Source organism: Uloborus diversus, chromosome 1, assembly GCF_026930045.1.
Source record: "Uloborus diversus isolate 005 chromosome 1, Udiv.v.3.1, whole genome shotgun sequence".
NCBI classification, from domain to species: domain Eukaryota; kingdom Metazoa; phylum Arthropoda; class Arachnida; order Araneae; family Uloboridae; genus Uloborus; species Uloborus diversus.
In genome coordinates this window covers 50,335,834-50,358,049 of record NC_072731.1, presented here as the reverse complement: position 1 = coordinate 50,358,049, position 22,216 = coordinate 50,335,834, and positions in this window count along the sequence as shown.

Here is a 22,216-nt window from a genome sequence, read left to right as displayed (position 1 = left end):
ATCATCAACCAATCTCCCTTTCAAAGCATCATTTATGAACAGCCCCATAAGCTATGTAGTGAATACTTTTCTCCATTTTCTTTCTTGTTGTAAACAGATCAAACATTTTATTCCGACATCAATAATTTATCTAATATCAATAGTTAGAGCCCAGAACAACACATTACAACTTGCTTTACGGATTTACAAAAAAAAAAATGCTTTTCTAAACCTTATTACGATTTCTTTAGCTTGTAGCGAAGGCTTGGATCAGTTTCCGCAATTAAGAAGATAAGAAAAACTGAAAGCAAAATAGCAAAGTATGCTCCACTAAACTTTATTGCGGAATAAGGGGAAGAAAAGTAATGCTCCCTCGGGGCAACAAATAAAAGTTCAGCCATAAAGGAGTGGAGAAATAAAGAAAATACAAAGTTCTCTTAAAGAAACATTTGTGTAGAATAAAACTTAGTATAAGAAACATGAGGAGCAGAAAAGGAGAAAAAAACAAAAATCTCTCAAAAATTCTTTTTAGAATAGAATTGAAATTTTGTCCTCCATTGAAAATTTTCCTTCTTCTTCTTATTTTTTTTTTTTTTTTTGGAAAGGGGGGAGGGAGGAGAAGTGGAGAAGACAAACATTCTTCTTGAATTTTGTTCTAAATAAACTACAAGTTTTGAAATTGCCAACAAAATGGTAAGAGAAAATACAGGACGTTATTTTTTCTTCTCTTTGGGAGGCTGGAGGTGTAAAAAATAACAATGATATCGGCTTCAGTTCGAATACGGCTCGTCCATGCTGACTAAACTACCAAAGGGAGCGAATAAGTATGGACTACGTAGCTTTGCAAGAATTACAATCAGGTGGGATGCTTGATACTTATAAGCAATTCTGGCTTAGCTTTGGCCATGTTTGCAATACTGTTTTTGGAACCGTCTTGATAAATCAGGAAGGTTCCAAGCTTTTATATTATCCCTACCTAAGATTACCCTGAAGTTCCAATGGCACGATTGGCTTTAAACGGGAAGATTTCTGGATTTTTCAGGAAAGTTACTGAATTTTTACGGAAAACGTTCCTGGGTTTTGCGAGGTATGTTACTGGCATAGATTGGGCACATCAGCTGCCTATTATTGTCCAGGAACGTTTCTGAATCCTTTTTACAGTGTAGATATTGTTTCAGACTACTGTATTAGCTAAAGAAATGTTTGCAAATTGAAATTTTCCTAGTTTAACTGTTTTGAACTTCTTGTCCTTCCGTTACAGTCCTTCCATTACCCTTACCAAATACATAATTTATATGCTTAAAATGACTATTTTTTAAAACTAGAGGTGGAATTGTAATGAGTATGTAGTGCTCAAATTTTTATAGAACTTTCCTCTTTATGGTTTAGCTGAACTTTTGGGAAGAACATGATAGCGTGAAAACCATGTCGCAAAAATGTCCTTCCGTTACCGTTTTTTAAATTTGATTTTTTAAAAAACAGTTACTAAAAAAAATTTTCGGCTTTGGCTTTTTTTTATCAACTTACTGTGATGCATATAAAAGTCTATGCATCAGTTTTTGAAAAAATATATATTTTGATATGCTGACAGACAGAAATGCATCGATTTTAACACGCTTTTATTAGCTTCACCTGTATGTATGTATGTATGTATGTATGTATCTTGTAACGGAATCTTGCAGCTCAAATTTCGCCCACTTCCTGCGATCGGATTCTTTTGAAATTTGGCACGCGAGCTCAGACTCGATGACAATGCAATATTCTATAATCAAATTAATTAATTAACTCTTTTAATTGTTAGTTTCCTCCAATTTTAATCAATATTTTGGCATAAATCCAACAATGTGAAAAGGAAAAATTTAATAAAATACATTAAAAAATGCTCGCAAAAATTATTTAAAAATATCTACAAAAACCTTTAATTTTTATGCATCAGACAAAATTTGTTCCAATGTTCCAAGGTAATTAGAACATGAAATATAATTGTTTTTAACTAATTTCATGCCAAAATTTAGGTGAGCCTTCAATTGGAAATTCATTGCTGATCAGACCATTGTTGAACAAAACTTTTATTCAAATGCATCTCAAATTTTCAAATTAATGAAGATATGATTTCCGCACACATACATCGATGACTGAGATGGATTAGCTTTTTTTGGGCAAATTTTATGATAATAAAAGATTTTGAATAATGTTGAAATGAATATTTTTTCATAAAACAAGTTAAACTAAAAAGAAGAAAATAAAATAATAGTTTAAAAAACTAAAAAAACACGCTTTCGTAGCAAAATGAACTAAAAAGTGAAAAATAATCTTTGGATGATAGTAGTTGACCAATCACTTAATTTCAATGTAATACAAAAAAGCGTGGGGGGCTTCTTATCAGTTGTCATGAATTTCTTCCATTTGTTGTCCAAGCAAAAATGTAAATAGACAGCACACCACGCTTTTTTGTATTACATTGAAATTAAGTGATTGGTCAACTACTATCATCCAAAGATTATTTTTCACTTTTTAGTTCATTTTGCTACGAAAGCGTGTTTTTTTAGTTTTTTAAACTATTATTTTATTTTTTGTAAAACTTCTTTCGTTACCGCTGGAATTCACCGTATACAATCGCTAAAACACATGAATAACACTTACACATACATTTAAATTTTGCTAAAAACGATAACATTGACCGTAAAAAAATATGTATAAAAACTAAAACTCATTACTGCAAACAGTTTACATTCAAATGCGAACAAAAGTCAGGCTAATTGTTTAACTGACGCTGATTAAGACCCTTATTTTAAATGAAAATCTGTAGCACTGCAGTTCGGACTGACGTTATGACGAAACTGTCGTCGTTGATGAAAATGTGAAAACACCCGTTGATAATCCGAATCGCGGATAATCCGACCGCCGATTCGGGAGTTTACTGTACAATGGGGTTGTTTCCTTTAGTCAAAAGTACTACTTTTAGTCACAGAAATTGATAGAATAAGCAAAAAATATAATATGGACACAAAAAATACTTTCGTTTTCAAAACAGTTATTTTTTAATTAATTTTTTAAAACGTCCAATTTTTCAAACAAGGCGTGGTCTTTATGACGTCACAAATGGCGTCCTTTGGTGCATTTTTCACTGCGTTTCCACGTTATGATAATCAAGCAGCGAATTAAAAATTGCCTCTACGCTTGCTATCAACCATATCGTTGCCAGTACACGTGAGTAAAGATGCGAATTAAATATTGTGCTCTTCTGAATGGCATCGGCAGAAGCGTTAAACAATGAAAGCGCACCGAATAAAGTATTTTTTTTTAATATTAAACTTAGTCAAATTATTTAAAAGATGGTCAGATTCTATGTTTTTAAACATGCTATTTCAGAAAAAATACTTTTAAAATTTTGGAAACGATCCCATTCTGGCAAGCAGTATGGCGTACTTGGTGCTCCAGGTCGACATCTCTGCAGCTGAAAAAGGAAATAAAAATACCTTTGTTCAGGGAAGTAAAATGAAATAATCAACCTTTTTGTGGCAAAAAACTATAGAATACTGCAGACTCCTGTTTCAAGCAGCCCCTTTTTAAATGCAAATTTGTGAGCTTTTGGATGTTAAGACTACATTCAAAACCTCACTATTTTGCATCGAAAAATGGGTTCTTGAAACACGAGTCTGCAGTAATGTACAATTTTATACTACAAAAAGCTGGTTATGAACCATGGCTACAAACGCTGGTAAGACCGTGTTATTTATGAATACATGTCCAAAAAATCATAACTATCTATAAATTAAAGCCAATTACTGATTTGTTTTAAGAACTACAAATTTGTACAAATGAAAAAATAAAACAAATGGTTGACCTTATTAGATTTCTGATATTGAATTCTGGCTCTATTCCAATTCAGAATAATGAAAAAAGAAAGGAATGCCAAGATTTTTCCGGCATCATCTACTATTTTATGAAGAATAAATAACTTGTTTTGAGGAATTTAATTGCGATATATTTTAGTATTAGTTGACACGTTGGTGAATTTAATCACTTTTGCAAAACTTTGGTAGAACCGCGTGACTTTTTTCTAATGTAAAAATGGTCGTACATGTTTGAAATTGCAATCGAAAATGCAAGAGTGAATTTCTGCTTAAAATTGTTCAACAATTCACAGCTTTTATTCAAGAAAAATATAAATTATTGATTTTTAAGTAACTTTATAGTATATCTATATATTGCTGCTGAAACATACTTTGAATTATTCGTTTCGATTTTAACTTACTAGTTTTAAAAGGAATTGCAACATTTAAAAATACAGGGAGATTTCTTATCAATACGCAGTTATTAAAATTTAAGCCCTTAGAATCCTATCTATGTGACTTAAAAAGGAAAGATCACAACCTAAGGCTAAAAACTAACTACTGTTAATTCGGTTTTGCATAAGTTAAAGCATTTTTCAGGATATATTTGAAGATTTTAATCTTGATATCTAATTTTCTTCTCTTAAATCGAAGTTTATTAATTTGAGGCTCAAAAAATGAAATTAAGAATACAGCATTATGCATCATAATACGAAGTGATAGCTTTCTAACAATTTTTTTTTCACTTGAGAAGTAGCGATTTTCGGGAGCTTATTCATTTTGCTTGTATTGATGTCCTTTTTAGAAGATTCTAATACGGGGCTGCTCACAAATGATGGCAAGCTTTGAGGGGGAGAGGGTTCCTGAAATTGTGACTATTTGTTGCTAGGGGGAGGTAGGAGGCAACAAGAAGTGTGACCTCATGCATTTTATAAGAAGTTAATGATGAAAAATAGGGTGCCATATGACAAAGGGGGGAGGAGTAAGGAAAGGTGTGACGTTTGGTGACAAAGGGGAGGAGGGGATAAAAAATGTTGAAAAAAAGTGAGTCATAATCTGTTGACAATCCCTCAATGCGGTTTATTGCACGAAAAATTCTTTCAATTACTTTCAGTGTTCCTAATATTTTCCAAAAAATAAGACTTTCTGTAACAAGTTAAACGATACGACCAAAAAAAAAATCTGTTTTAAAAAGATCGAGTTTAGAAACAATTTGAATTTTTCTCCCATTTTATGCAAACTATTTAATAAGCTATTTAATGTTTAAAACTATCATACTTATGTATGCATCTAATATTTTATTCAAATCACCACAAACTCGAAGCTTTAAAAAAAAGTCTGAAAAAAGATAATCAAGCTGGCACAGATCCATACTTTTCTAGAATAAAAAACGAACTTCAAATGATTTGTGACCCCATATTATAGCGCCAAACATAAAGAGCATAACTGCAAAAAGCCAAAGAATCAGTAATTACTTTTTTTTTTATGAAGGCTAGAAAACTATCATGTCTCACTAATTTCGCAAAAAAAAAAAAAGAAAAAGAAAGAAATTCGCAATGGTGAAAAACTCCTTTAATTAAACAGCTGCCTAATATTTCATTTTTATGTTCTTGTACCGTCCATTAAAAAGGCATTCATTTTTACTTTAATTCTTATACCGAAGCTAAAAGTTCATTGAAATTAATGTGATTTTTCATATCGGAGAGATTAAAAAAAAAGGCCATTATTTGATTTTTCAACAAACAGCTTCTTCTTATGTTACAGCTTTAAAAAAAAAATAGCAAAAAGTTAGGTAATGAAGGAACTTCATATTTAAGAAAATTTGATGCATAAGCATCAAAAGCAGCCATCAAAAATATTGAAAAAAACAATTATCTTGTCTTTTCATGGAATTGCAAATTTTGAACAAACAAGCTTCAATATACAAGGTGTTTAAGAAGTGTTGCACTGAAAAACGAAATTTATTTTTTAAAAAAAACTATTTTCGATTAAAACGTATTTTTTCTTCTTATGTTTATCCTTATCTCATCAAGTTTTTTACTCCATTGGTTAATGGTCAATTTATTTAAAAAAAAAGAAGAAAATATTTAAGATTTATGCATAATTACTTCCTTTTATTTCAGAATTTATCCCATGAAGTTTTCTCCCTCATTGGTTAATAGTTAATTTGTTTCAAAAAAATATTTAAGATCCCCCATCGGTTAATGGCCAATTTATTTATTTTTAACTATTGATGATTGACATATTTTATTTTATTTTTTATTTATTTATTTATTTTGTAATTTTTATTTTATTTATTTATTTATTTATTTATTTTTGAGCCTTATCGAATCAAGTTTTCTTCCCCATTGGTTAATGGTCAATATATTTTTGAAAAAAAAAAACTATTTAAAGTTCGTAAAAATATTTCTTTTTTTTTTCTTTCTTTTTTTATTTTTTTTCTTTCTTTTTTTATTTTTTTAAATTCTTATTTTATCAAATTTTCTTTCTTATCTGTAAATGATAAATTTATTTAATAAAAAAAAACTATTTACGATTTATGCTTATTTCAATTCTTATTTTGATCCTTTTTTTCATCAAATTTTCTATTCCTTTGTTTAACGGTCAATTTGTTTTTAAAAAAACTATTTGGGGTTCACACATAATTCCTTTTTTTTTTTTATTGTTATTATGATTTTATTTTGAGCTTAATTTCCTCTAGTTTTCTCCCCCATTCGTACAATATGAGCTACAGGCATGAGGTGGAACAAACATAAAAAACGGAAAATGGCGTCCATAAAAGAGAAACCTTTAGTGACGACGCGAAATGGCTTTGATGGTCACCCCCCTCCCCCCCCCAACCATTGGCTTTCACACAAATTGCCAATCATAACATGACAGTTTATATCTATATAGTGAATGTTATGATCAAACCCTGAATTCCCAGACAGTAAACTCTGGCTACGCTAGTTCCTGGCACGAAGTTGAAAATCGTCTTCTAAATCTTCTCAGAACTGCGAAAGACCCCCAAATATCAGTGTATCAGCTTTGTGAAAAACTTTTTGAGAACCTTTTGAAAGTTTTTGAAAAACTATTACGTTTAAATCTCATGTAAATTAAACACACCTGTAGTGGCAAGTGCTTATGTAGTTTCAAGGTTTATTAACTTCAAGGTTTATATTTGAAAAAATAGGATTCCAGGTCTCTTAATGGATTCAAAAGTGCATCAAACGTGCTGGAGGTTTTTCCTCCTATACGTTTGAATCCATTGGGAAACGTGGAATCTTATTTTTTTCAAATATGAACCTTGAAGTGGCCACTACTGAAGCACTGACCAGGAATTACAGGTGTGTTTACCTTATTTTTTTAATGAATTTTCTTTATCAGTACAGGTATCACTATGTACTTCAACTTTTTACTTGATTAGTTACTGCCAAGGTGTAACATACCAAATTTCAAAGTCTACACGCATTTCAAATTAACCATTTCCATTGTTTTGATGTGAATTAAATAAAGGTAAGTGAATCAAGTTCCTAGTAATACTGTCGTAAATTTTCAACGCATCATTAACTATATATATATTTCGGAAATACATTTAGCTTAAATAAACCTTCTCCCCTTCTCTTCCAAATGCAAAATTTAAGTAAACCAAAATTCCATGCAATATTTTCAAATTTATAAAACGAAAGAAAGTCGGAATTTGGATAAATAAATATCACTTTCTGAAAATCCTTGATTAAAATACTAATAAGACAATTCATTCCGTCGAAGGCTCCCTCGTTTCAAAGATTTAACGCAATCGTCATAAATCTTTCTAAAGATAAAATCATGAGAGCTTTAGTTTATTCTCTCGTCTCTTTGTGTATTCTCGATAGTAATTATTTAAGTTCACGCATGGTAAATTTCAAAAGAAAAATTTTTCCCTCAAATGAAAATCGGTTCAATGCTTAAGCACAGTGAGGGATTCATTTTCTTGGAAAATTTCCGTATTGAAAAGGTCGAATTCAAAAATAAGCACAATCGAAATAATTGAAAAGCTAACAGATATTTCAAAAGTCTTTCATTGATTTTTGCAGTTCTGTAACAAAGTTCCTTAATCATTACTAAGCAATTAGAAAATCGCACGTCAAGGTATGGTGGGTGAAATTTGCTTTCTACATTTGAAAAAAGCAATGGCCTGTTTGGTGATATTTTAATCGTTGAAATTTTTACCTTAACGCCAGTGGATTAACCAATTGAGGATCCAGTTCAGTCTTGTCACAATAATGCCTTTACCTGCATGCTAAATATTGCAAAACATATTATCGAATTATCAGGCGCGAGTTTCATCGATAATGAGATCAGGAGCGTTACTTGATCATTGGCTTTTATATATATATATATATATATATATATATATATATATATATGAGGATTTAAGAAACCTTAATAAACAATTAGACGCATTCGATGACATCATGCAGAACACGATACGTATTAAAACCCAAATATGACGGTGAATTTGAATACAGCCATTAGAATTGAACATGTTTAAAAAATATGTTCAAGAAATTTTTAAAAAAAATCAAATTATGTTGAAAAAATGCTACTTCTGATGCAAAACATTTTTTTTTTTAACAACGAAAAACAGTTAATAAAAAAACTTACATTGCTATCAATACAAGCATGTTTTTATCGCCATGTAGGGGAATGTGGAGTAAAGTAAAAGGGTTAAGATGACTGAGTTTTTTCAAAATGAACAAATCGGAAATTTGTTCCGAAAATTAACAGTACACAATGAAAGAACATTGTACTTTACAATAAAACTTGCGTTTAAACAGTATTTTTTATTTTTGGCAGTAAATTTGAGTTTTCGAAGTGGAAATTTTTCACTTTTTTATGGAGCAAAGTGAAAAAAAAATATTTTTCCAATGAAATATTTTCTATTCGATTATAAAATATATTTTTGATCAAAAGAATCAGTAAATAAAAGGTTGAATGAAAGAATGAAAAGATAATGAAACAACAAACGAATAATTAAATGAATAAATCAATTAATATATGAAGAAAAATAAATGAGAGTGTAAAAGAATAAATGAATAAGGAAATAAGTGAATGAATGAATAAATAAGTGAATTACTAAATGAAGGAATGTAAATGAATTAATTAACAGATGAAAACGTAAATAATTTTTATTAAATGATAGAGTGAGTAAATGAAACAAACTATTTCATTTTGCCCCATCCACTTTCCCCTGCATATACTTGACTAATTGTATAATTTATTTTAAATACAAATAAGCTTAATATTAACTAAATCAATAACTCATTGAATATTAGGAGGCCTGAATTAATATTTCAAATGTTAATAACAAGAAATTTATTATTTTATAGTAACAAAAATAATTTTTGACTTACGACAAAATATTGCAATATGAGTATCATTTTTTTTAAAAATGCCTGTATTACCAAATGAGCTTTAATCTTCGGCGGTATTTTTTTCCTGACTGGAATCGACTACACATGGTACTACATAGTTAAAATAGTACCAGATAGGTGGAGCAAAAAGCAGAGTAAATATTTTACCATTTCAATTTGCCCCGCTTTTTCACTTTGCCCCATGTTCCTCTACTTAGTCTGCAATTACTCTCATACCCTTTGTATTTTTCTGTAACTTTCAAAGCAAGTCACTTCTAGAACACAAAAATGAATTAAAAAGAAACGAGCTGATGTGTACATCACATGACTTCCTTTTACTCCAATTTAGCTAGTTATTAGCTAGCCCATTTAGCGAGCTGATGTGTACATCACATGACTTCCTTTTACTCCAATTTAAAGATAATAGTGCCTCGGAGTGAGCAAAAAAACACTTTAAATACTTTCATTCCAAGTCTGTTGCGAACCAAAGCAAAGAAAACATTTTATACACATAAATTTTCCCAATATTTGCAGTTTTAATGTGATTCAATGGTTAACTCTCTAAATATGGCCAAATTGAAACCAGATTATTTAAAAAAAAAAAAAAAAACGCCAAATTCGTTGCCAAGTTGGCGACAAAACTAGGCGACCAAAAGCTTGGCGATATATTGCCAAGTGTTTGCCAAATGATAGCACCGCTTGAGTTTACATTGAAATTAACAATGATTTTACCCCAAGAAGGTGTAAAGGATCCCCTTTGGAACATCCGAATGCAACTAAAAGAGAAGGTGCACAACTAGACCCCACTTGGAGTCTATGTGCCAACTTTCAACTTTCTAGGACATAACGTTCTTGAGTTATGCGAGATACATACACACATACATACGTACATACGGACGTCACGAGAAAACTCGTTGTAATTAACTCGGGGATTGTCAAAATGGATTCTTCAGGTGTCCATACGTTCTTAGGCATGTATCCACGTGTGGTCGGGTTGAAAAAAAAAATCAATATTCATTCGGGAGCGAGCAAAATGGAAATTCAGGCCGATTTTTGAGTGAAAATTTTTTCGCGAATACAATACTTCCTTTTTTGTAAATAGAAGTAAAAAGGAATAGAAATTTACAGAATTTTAAACTACAGTGAAACCCCGATTTTAGGTCCCCCGAATCTACGCTTTATTTTTTTTCATCATGGTTCAGTTTTTCCGTATACTAATAACATTAATTTAACCCGGACTGTAAGTTTGTTATTTATGAATTTCTCGCATTTCCCTGAGAAGTAAGAAAAAGAAATGTTCTAAAATAAGCAATATGTTTCAGCTGTGTTTTTTAACGATAACCCACGTAGTTGAAAGTTAATCCATAAAAACAGAAGAGCTAATACTCCATCCGAGTCAACCTTATTGACTTTTCGTAAACCAATGAAGATGAACAAGAACAGGAAGCACGAACTGTCCCTTCTTTCAGTATAGTAGTGAAAGGCTGTTTTCTTTCTCATAAAGACCAAGAAAAAAACTTGCAAAGTATTTCAATACTAGAAAATGCTGCATTTACTTTGAACTCAATGGCTGAAAATTTCACTCTTAGGGACAGCTTTTAACCTTAAAAGTCCTGATTCGCAACTAAATTTAATAAAATTATCTAAACTGGTTTGTATAATTTATAATAATGTTCTTTTCATAAAATAGAGAAATTATACCTTTTTTAAAGAGCCATAATTACTACCTTTAGTTTTTTTTCTATTTGATTTTTGCTTTCTAGGAGAGGGTAGCATAAAGCGGGTAAAATTTCAAAAATGATACATTAAAAAAAACTGACGGTATATAATTTGTTATTAGTTGAAGATCGTCTTTTTTTTATGGTCAATAATATTACGTTATTCTGACACTACCCACCTACAAACTACGATGGTCATTCCGTTTATATTTTTTTTAAGTTTAAGGTCACGTTTTTATTGGAATAAAAAACGTGCTTTCGGGCAAAGCGGTTAGGGCAAAGAGGGTGTACCCGCTTTCTTTATATTTTTTGGCAAATGTACTCAGTTAGATTTTATATTTAAATAGGATAAGCATAGCGTTAAAAAAAAAATATGATGCCAATTGTATAGTCTATTGATATAATCAATTTTTTTTTATATTTTACGAAACAAATGTGCTGACATACATTTATCCAATTTAAATTAAAAATCTAACTTAAAAAAAAAATTATAATGGCAGTTAGATAGTAGGTTGATTTAATCATTTATCACTTCATATTTGACTGACAAATGTACTAAATTACAATTATTTAAGCTTACCCGCCTTACCCGAACGGATTATCAGCTGTCGGCCCCCTGGCAAGGCAAAGCGGGTTTTACAAGTGTTTGTAATGTTTTTATAATCATAAATATTCGGTTTAAAATAATGCAAGAATCACTTTTTATTTTGAAATTCACGATCCCTACTGGAAAATAAAACCAAAATTGTTACGTTAAAAAGCCAAAAACTACACCATTTTCGGTTCTTTTTCGTAACCTACCTGCTTTGGGCCACCTTCCCCCTATTTATTTCCCGTATTTTACGTTTTTTTAATCCAGTCCCTTGAGAAACGTAAAATTGGGGTTTCACAGTAATGCTATTAAAGCAAATGAATTGAATACTTGAAGAATGAATTGAAGAAAAACAATAGCAAATCAATTTTAATGCATATTCTTTTTCTTATTACACTAAATACTACACTTTACTGCACTAAAACACCTTTACAGAATGTTTTAACAAGAAATCTAATTTTTTGAAACCAGATAACATTGTTACTAAATACAAAGTATTTTCATTTTCAACTCGATTAACAAACTAAATATTCATTGCAAACATCAGCGAAAATATTTATGATTCCTTTTCTTTCGGAAGAGTTTCTGTGGTGACAAAGTTCCAAAAATATATATCACTATCTTTAAAACTTTGGTAAGCATTTGAATTTTCGTCATTTTCCGAATTATCACATTAGCTAAGCCATTAATACAAATTACTCGCATTTAGTAAAAGGAAAATATCTTTTCGCGTGAGAGGACGCATTCAAGTTTTCAGATATTTATAGCTTGAGCAGCTTCGTGATTAGAAGAAGGTAATGATAATGACGATTTAAATCCAATGTTTATTATAAGTCAGCCTCAGTTATAAATAAAGTAACAAATTTTTCCTTTTGTCTCTACACACATTATTGGTTTTCTGTCAATTATCTTTTAAGGAAGTGTTTTAACGAAAAGCTGATGTTCCATACCAGAGCTATTTCAAAATTTAATGCAAACACTTAAATTAGCCAAATAGCAATAATAGTAATAAAAGTGCAACGCTTTTACTCTAATGAGGTTGTTTCCATCAGTCAAAAGTACTACTTTTTGTCACTGAAGTTGATAGAATGAGCAAAAAAAAAAAAAAAAAAATCTTATTTTCAAAAAGCTTAATATTTAATTAATTTTTAAAATTTTCTATTTTTAAACGAGACGTGATCTTTATGAAGTCACAAGTGATGAACTTTGACGCGCATTTCCACTGGCGCGCTGAATTTTGACGCTTGCTGTTACGTTTCCCCGTTATGATAATTGAGAAGCGAATTCAATATTGCACTCTACGGTAGTTATCAACTGTATCGTTGCCAATACATGTGAGTAAAGATGCGAATTAAATATTGCGCTCTGAGCTAATGGCATCAGCGAATGGCATTTCATCATTTGTGATGTCATGTGCAGAAGCGTGAAAAATGAAGTTAAATCTACACAACGATTAAAACATTTTTTTAATATTAAACTTTGTCAAATTATTTTTAAAATGGTCAAATTCTATGTTTATAAGCACGCTCTTCCAGAAAAAAATACTTATGAAATTTCGGAAACGACCCCATTCTAAGCAACATACAAATAATCGAAAAACATTGTATTCCAGACTTTATTGCTTGTATTACGTTCTTGTTTCTTATTTTACCAAATGAAGTTGTTCATTTGTACATTTCATTAGTTGATTTGGCTCTTTAGGTTGAATTTTACCTGCAGTATTCTCTGGAGTAGTACTCTCCATAAAAATAAGTGAAACTTCGTGAGTCACCACTAATTTTTGGTTGACTTTAAAATGAAAAAAAAAAGAAATCTAAAAAAGGATTAGCTGGGCTGGAGAAGCGAAAGCCTATAAAAAGTTAAAGAATTAGGGGGAAATTGTTCGCTATAACAGGGGTTTGCTTGTTAAATGCGTGTTATGCTCCTGCAGACTTAATATTGCACCAACCAAGTGTGTATGGTTTCCTCGTTACATCCAGGGCCGCAGAGAGCCAAGGCGGGCCCCTTGTCAGTTATGTCGGTGGGCCCCCTCCTGTCCTCCAAAAAAAGAAAAAAAAAGAAGAAAAGAACAGAAAATGGAAAAAGAAGAAAAAAGGAGGAGAGGGGGAGAAAAGAAAAAAAGGGGAAAAAATCAAAACTGCTTACCGTATTACCCCGCATTATCCGGCATGCCGCAAGATTCGAGGGTCACCAGATTTTCAATAAAACACTTGCCTGGTCCTTCCCGGCATGTCGGAAAAATCGAGGTTATGAAAAAAAATAATACTATAACAAAATATGTTCAACTTAAAAATAAATATAAATTTATTCGTAAATAGTTTAATTTCCTAAAAACGTTTATTAACAATGTCATTTGTTGTTTTCAAAAGAAAAATATTGTCTAATAACGAATAATTTTATAAAAAATAAATTAAAACTAAGTAAGCCAAACATTTAAGCAGTAAGTTACCGCTCCTAAACCAGTGCTAAAGAATTTAACGTAGTTATTCAATAAATAAAAATTAAACTTACCTCTCTAAAAGGAATCTCAAATAATTTATTTCAAAAAAATATGAACAAATCGCAGTAACGATGATTACTTCTGAATTGATTAATTTATTGGCATAGAATTAAATCCATTCATAATGACCTACCATAAATAACAAGCACATATTATATATGAAGTACACTTTTTTTTTTAAAGAAGGTTACTTTCGGGGTTTATTTATTTTTTCCTTTCAATGGTTTGCTTTCTGATTGGAACTGAATGTGGAGATTTACTTTTGTTTTGTTGCAAAATAAACCTCGAACTATCCGGCATGCCGGAAAATTCGAATTTCCCGGCATGCTGCTCAACCTCGCTTTTTTCCGGCATCCCGGATAATGCGGGGTAATACGGTAATAGAAATCAATTAACTCCATTTTAAGTGCCACAACATAATACAAAAGACTAAATTTTACTTAATCTTTACGTTTTCTCTTATTCGGAGTCCCAATCTTCTTTTCTTTCTTTTTTTCTGCGTCATTGTCGCCCCCCTTCCCGCACCCAAGGCCCGAGCCTCTAGTTTCCGACTAGGCTGAAACAACCTCTCGTCGGGCCTGGTTACATCCAGGTTTTCGTTAAATCAGGGCTCATTATAAGCAAGTTCGACTCTACTGTTATGAACCCTTTTTTATTAAAAGAAAAGTTCATACTGCCAATGTTTTTTAATGTAGTTCAGTATTTTTCATTATCACTATAAAACTTTTAACTCGAATGACTATTTTTTTAAAAATAAATTCTGCAGATAGTTTATCTATTTTATGCATGCTTCCTTACAAACACCCTATTATTTTCACTTTTACAATACTGCAAATTTTAAGTCTTGAAAAAACATTAACAATTGGAATCCAAATTGATCGCTATTCACATTGCGCTCATCCTATCAAAAGCGAACGTTGAAATCCCATGAAATGAAAAGTACAGATTCAAGTCAGAAACCACCATAAATTCTCGCCTAATATCACTGTAATGTCGCTTAAACCCAGCGTCAAGCTATCACAAACGGTGAACGATCCACTGGGGTGTCATTACATTTCAGAGATTTAAATAAGCCATTAGTCAAAACAATTCATAAATCTTTCGGCAAATTTGGGATAACATTTCATCGGCCCAAGATATAATTAAGCTGTTCGCCGAAATCAGAGATAAATCATCCGCAATTATATTCTGAAACGTGCAAGGTAGCAATGCTGGCACCGATTGGTGTATTGAGCAAGAATATAGCACTTTGAAATGTCAGCACATTGCGAACGAAGAACGAGTTTACTTGGGTTTCACGAAACATTTGTTACGGACGAATCACGAGACTATTCAGTTTTATTAGACCTTACCGTGAATCCTTGATTCAAAAATATTGTAATTTCTTAAGAACGTTATAAAGAGTTAATTTGACAGAACAACAGCTAATGAGACGTCAACTCAGTTACGGTTGACGGCATAAAAATCCTGGCATAGAAAACACTCAACCGCTGGGGAACATTCCAGCCTTTATTGTATTAGGTTTTTTGGTAAAATCATGTGTTAAGTTGGTTTGGGAGCCAAAAGAATGATAACACGAAACAAATAATAGTTGCTGCTGAAGCTAAGTTATTGTTGGTTGCATAAAAAAAGTCTGAGAGGAAAAATACTCAACTGCTCGGGAACTATTCACACTTTACCATCAGTTAGAAATCAATTGAGGTGAAATCAAAAGGTGAATCTAAGGTGAAATCAATTGAGTTAATTTGAGAGCAAAAGAATGATAACACTAGGGTTTCCAATCCCGAATCCCGCATGATATTTAGCGGGATTAAGAGCAAATTCCAGCGGGTTTTACAGTCCCGCATTTTTTTTTTTTTTTTTTTTTTTTTACATGCAAAAGTTTTCCAACTTTTGTCGCTCATAAAATGCCTATTTTCCCAAGCATCATCTGAAGTTTGATTCACTTTCCTAGTATATCTGCAAGGAGATAAAGAAAAATTTTTGTGTCTCATATGATGAACCGTGGATTTACCATTTAAGAACACAATAAAAATAGAATATGTTTTTCTGAGAATAAATTGTCATTTTCATTCGAGGCTTCTGTTTTCATATGTTCAGCAGTTAAAAATTGCATAAACCATCACTAAAAATTTTAATCCAGAAAATGTTGTGGAACTATTCACGATTTACTGTATTAATATACCTGTTGATTCTGAAGTTAAATCAGTTAAGTTAATTTGAGGGCAAAAGAATGATAACGCGAAGAAAATGCTAGTTAATGCGGAAGCTTAGTTATGATTAGTTGCGTAAATTTTTGAAATCTAAAACATATTTACTTGCTACTTATCCTTATTTTTAAAAAATATACAGCCAAAAATTTAAAATAATGTTTCAGTACAAATTTTATTATGAAGTTAACTGTTCTTTTTTTTCTGTACTGTCATTTTCAAATTAAATTTTCAATTTCTTAATGTTGGAAAAGGTTAAGTCATCTTAACTCTTTCATTTAGCCTCACATTCCCCGACACTCTTTTAGCGAGCATGAAAAAAAAAAGTTAAGAAATCTCAATTTGAAACCGATAAAGATTTGTGATTCATTTATCTCTATGGTACGCATATATCATCTTATATAGTAATGGGCACTCAATTATCCATTATTCTTTTTACCCAGTGTCTAACTCTTGCACAGCCCAATCCAACAATTAACATTCGACATCACGAAATTGTTTCGCAAATACTCCCAAAATGAAACCCATGCCACACGAACGGCGAAAATGAGTCGCCAAATTCAGAAACTCTTCCAAATTAAATTTCCGACTTGAAGTGTGTGCCAACTTGTTTGTTCCATTCGAGATAGAACAACGACCCCCCCCCCCCCCTCAAGTCTCGTCGTTCTCGGCAACCACTGAGTTTGACGCAGCATTGGAGATTAATGGTGAGTACAGCGGGATGGGATGTTATTCGACTCCCTCTAGTGTTGGGGATATGTCGGATATCGGACCGGATGAAAAGTGAAAGACATAGACGGATGATATTTTAATACTCTGAGATTACGGTTATATGACTTCTGATTTATATTCTTAGCCAAGGGAACATATTTCTCGAACGTTGCTTATGAGTGATGGCGGTGTAAAATGTTCGAAAGTTGAAAGCTTCCGGAAGATTTGAACCGGATATCAGGAATTGTTTTGAAACATTTAAAGTGTCTGAAATTTCATGAAAGATTTGGGCAGCATAAGCCTTTTTTAAGTTTTAAGAATCCTTTTTAAAAAATAAGGGGCAGTATATAAATGAAGTCACACTTTTTTTTACACATTTTTGATACCCTCCCCACTTCTTTGTCACATGTGAAGCTTGACCACGGAGAGATGGAAATGATCTTGAAGCTAAACATCAATTGTATCATTTGTAATAGGTCGAATCAGAAAGAAAGCGCTGAGTAGTGAGAGGCGTGTTCTCGCTGATTGTATCTATTACAAAATAATAATAAACAACCTATTACAAATGATACACATGTTTCAGCTTCGAGATCATCCGACATTTCTCCGTGGTCATTCTGATAAACATTCTGATAAAAAAGGCGTGATGTCGCATTTCTTGTTACCCCCCCCCCCCCCCCCTTCCCCCTTATCACAACTCCCGAACCCCTTCCCCCTCCTCCTCAAAGCGTGGCATCATTTGTAGGCAGCCTGTTTCTTTTCATAGAGAGCTATCTTTTTATACATGCTCTGAAATATAAATATAATAATGTTTCAGGACTGTTTCATGGTCTTTACGTGACTGCGAAGTGCTTTTAAACGGTACATTTGCAATGTTATTTATTACGTATTTTTCGTACATAAAAGAAGAAGTTTTGCAATTTTTTTAAATTGCTAAGAGTTTATTATAAACATTTAAGCTGCGTAAAGATTTTCTAAAAGCTTATGCTTTAAGAAGACTCTTCAACTATTTTCTTTAAATAAAGTTATTTCAAAAATTACAGATGTATGAAGCATTTTGAAGCATAAGAGTTGCTTAAAAATTTTAATCCCTTTAAGAAACATATAGGGATTATTTATTTTCATATGATCCAATTTTACGTATTTAAGTGGTATAATGTCCTCAGTTTGGTTTTGAAGCATTTACGTAAACTTTTCTTAATATTCATGTGAGCAATACAAATTCTTTTAGTCTTTTATGATTACGTAGAGTCCGGAAATCTCGGTCGAATATGGACAGAAAATTGACCAAGTTTGAAAACGCCGGTTATCGGGGATGCCGTGCGCAACAAGTATCCCGCGTGCTGCTTTTTGGTCCCTCCATGATGTGACTGAGTTTTCTAAATTCAGCCAAGTTATCGAGAGTCAAAATTTCGGAACTCTGCTGTACATGTAAAATCATAATAGCAAATTTTAAATGTTTGAGTAGTTTTAAAACATTCTGCGCGATCAGCTTGCATCAAGTCTTTTGTAACACAGCCAGGTTGTGAGTATACTACGTGTATTTCTGCCTTAACTCCTGCTAATTGACGGTAACTTAATGCTTATTCTTTTGTAATAATTTTTTGAAATATTTTCAAAAAATCAAACTCTAAAAAATCCTTTCAAACATTTAAGTAATAGGAATCTTTTTGAAGCGTTCAAATAGCAAGAACTTTTTTTATATAATTGTGTTACATTAGACTATTAATTAGGCTTTATAATGCCGTTCCCTCTCGTGCAATCAAGTTGGGTGAATCACAGTAGTGTGATCGTTATAAAAACTATTTACGATACTTTCAAAAACCAATCGAATTCCCCCGTCTCTTTTAAGTGTTAAAACAAAAGTATTAAATAGAAATATTTCTATAAAAGTGTATTATTGTGTGTTTAAGGATTATAAAATACGAAAATATTAATTCCATAAACACGGTCTGGGGTCCTTCCAATAAAATAAATTTTCTACGACATTTCATTACAAATATGTTTTAATTGTTTACTGTTCATCGGATTTAATGAAATAAAACAACTGCAAAAGTACAAGCATTCTTTGAAGGAGTAAAATGATAGTAAAAAAAAAATAGCTTAAAAAGTAGAGAAACTTACTTTAAGGACTATAATTTCAGATCCTGTTTATTCGCGGAAAACAGAAAATTTAGGCTATTTCGACTGTTTAGAATTTTTAATTTCACATCATGCTTTGCATCACATGATAAATGGAAAACTGCATCTAAAAGAATGAAGAAAAATAACTAGTGCTGTTATCCCGAGATTAAAGTAAAAAATTAATCGTGTTCTGATGAAAGAATTACAAAACTTCAAATTAAATTCATTTCTCTCTATTTTAGCTATCGGGAGAATGGAGGCATTACACTCTAAATGACAGGAAAAAAAATCTTTTTAAGAGTAAGATGAATTCTTCTTTAATCGCAATTATTCTCCCTCTGTATTTCTTTCTCTTTTTTTTTTTCAGAAAAAGTAATTTTCTAATAAGCAGCTTTAAGGTAGGTTTTGTGGAAATTTACGATAAATTTTTTTAAAAAAACTCAGTTTATTAAAATCTTGTTTCCTCATCTCTTCGATAACATAGTTACTGCACTAAACTTACTTTTCTTTTTTTTTCCGGTCAAAAAAAAAAAAAAAAAAAAAAAAAAAAAACGTTACTTTTTCTGTTAATAATTACTAATCCATTTATTTACAACGTTTTAAAAAATGGTAAAGAATAGTCATTAAAAAATGTATGAAACTACTGTCTCTCTCCTAGTTTCTGAATGGAAGAAAAAGATTTCGTCTGGTTCTACGTTCAGAATGATTTGAGGCATGTTTTCTATTTTGATAAGTCTTTAGGCACTGTTCTTACATTGGAGTTCAAAGCACTTTGAAATACTGGGTGTTTAAATTCTTACAAAACAAGTGGTCTAAGCTCTGGCCTGAAGATATGTTGAAAAACTCTCAATAAAATTTCTGCCTTAGCCAAATGCTCCCAAAGAGAGGCGAAAATGCATTTTGCTATCAGTTTGGCAGTTTTATTTATTTTTTTTAATTTAAATTTTTATTTTATTTATTTATTTTATTATAATATTTTTCTTGAACCAATGCAGTATAAATTATTTTCTCCGCCAACACAGGGCGAGATAAAACCTCCATTCCAACTCCATCACAATAACTAAAACTAATTAATTCAAGCCGTAATTTTGACCTCTTGTTCTGTAAGAGTTAAACCTCTAGGCATTTAAAAGTGCTTTGAACTCAAACGTAAGAACAGCAATTAACGACTTAACAAAATAGGAAACATCGATTTAACTCGATTTAAAAATCACAAATCATTCTGAACTAAATCTGAACTAAAAATAAAAATTAGACAATAAAAAGGTTTTATCTTGGACAATCTAAAAAAAGAAAATGAAAGGCGTATAAAAATAGCAATTTACTACATTTTTTTGTTTTAAGTCGTATTTACCGAGTGACATAGTATATTAAAAAGAAAGAAAGTAACAATAGGTAATGGCAAGATTGTTATTTTTCTCCTGCCATAAAACGCATTTATAAGGAGAAAATGCACTGCTTCTCCATTGCTCAATCCATTGATTCTGGGTGCCTCATTCCGTAAGCTTTTATGATATATTGACAGTATTAAAAATTTATGAGATTGTTAATTATTTTTCATAGTAGCGTTAAATGTGACTCATTTCAAAAAAGCCGCTGTAAAAACAAAATACCTTAGTTTTTCTGCTCAGGTATTAAAAATTTAAAATAAATAAATAAAAACATTCAGCACCCGGCCTCTGGCATTCAGTTAAATTTTGACGCCTTGAGTTCAAAGTATGTTTTACGCAATCATGAATTGCGAGGAGACTCTACTCGTTGGGTTTCTTTTTTCCACACTTGGAATAGAATGGAAATGGAGATGAAATTAGCATCCGTCATATTATGATTGATGATTTTCTAGATTACATAATACAAGAAATATCCATAAAAAAGTAATGGTAATTGTGATGCAGCAATAAATATATAGTTATTATGGCCAATTTGCACCGGTGCACTTATCATAAAGATTATTTTTACTGCAGTGATGGTATTTCCTTTTCTTATCAACCTTAAACTTCCGGAAATTTTGTGTTGAGATGAAGTGTTGTTATTGAATTCATCGATATAAGTGTTTTTCTGGAAAAACGTGTTTAACACAGAAAAAAAAGGATTTTAATGTAAAATCTGCTTGAGGTAAGCCTTAAATGAACGCAGACAATTTGTAACCATGACGGTGAAAATTAGTCTCCCTAAATAAATATTAAAAACAACAAGCTAAACTTATTCTCATAGTCGTGGTAATCTGAAAAATCATAGGAACATCAAAAACGGTCAGATGAGGTAAATAAGCATTTCGTCATTGCCCAAAAACTTAAAAATTTTTGGCGAATTCGATTTCAATCAATTTACTTTAATATTAAACACACCTGAAATTGTTCTCCCGTCACTTCAAGCACCGATACTTTCAAACCGTGACGTTTAATTTCACGAACGCAAACAACAGCTGTCATCAGCCAATGAGAATACCGAAAATTAATGACGAAGAGAACTACGTGAGGCAGACGATGGGACGTTTATCATTTTTCTTTCAGCTCGTGTATAATGCAGCATCAGAAGTCAAGCTAGTCAGGAAGCGTGAAGTAGAACATGATGAATTGCAATTTAATACTGAGCAAACCTTGAGGCCCTTGTTCTCCGAGCGTAGTCGAGGTTCTAGTTTGAAATTTGTTTTCGGGATTCGGAAGTTTTAATTGAAATCTGAATTACGTTTTTTTTTTCCCTTAAACAGGATGCATTATTTTAAGCATTTATGAACTGCGTTTTTATTTCGTTTACGTCTAATTGTTTTAAACAAGATTTTAAAAAGACGATCCCTTTTTGCGTTTATGGATATTTGTTAGCGCTGTACAATACTTTTTTAGTGTTACACTAATGCATTATAACTAAGTAGACTATTTATTTATTTCCTCAGATTGAGACAATTATTTACTGTATTCAGACAGTGGCAGCGATTCGAAGGGGCAAGGGGGGCAGGTCCCCCCCCCCCCTCTTTTTTAATGGTTCAGTTATTTTTTTTATGTTCCAAATTGGAAACCAAAACTAGAAATTGTTTAAAAAAAAGCAGAAGTGTCAAAATTTTTCTATCGTAATTATTTGTTTTACTTTGTGTATCTGTTTACGAAACATAATTTAGCGCAAGCAGTAACTTTTAGTTTTTTATGCATTCTTGGTTTAAATATTAGTAAATCT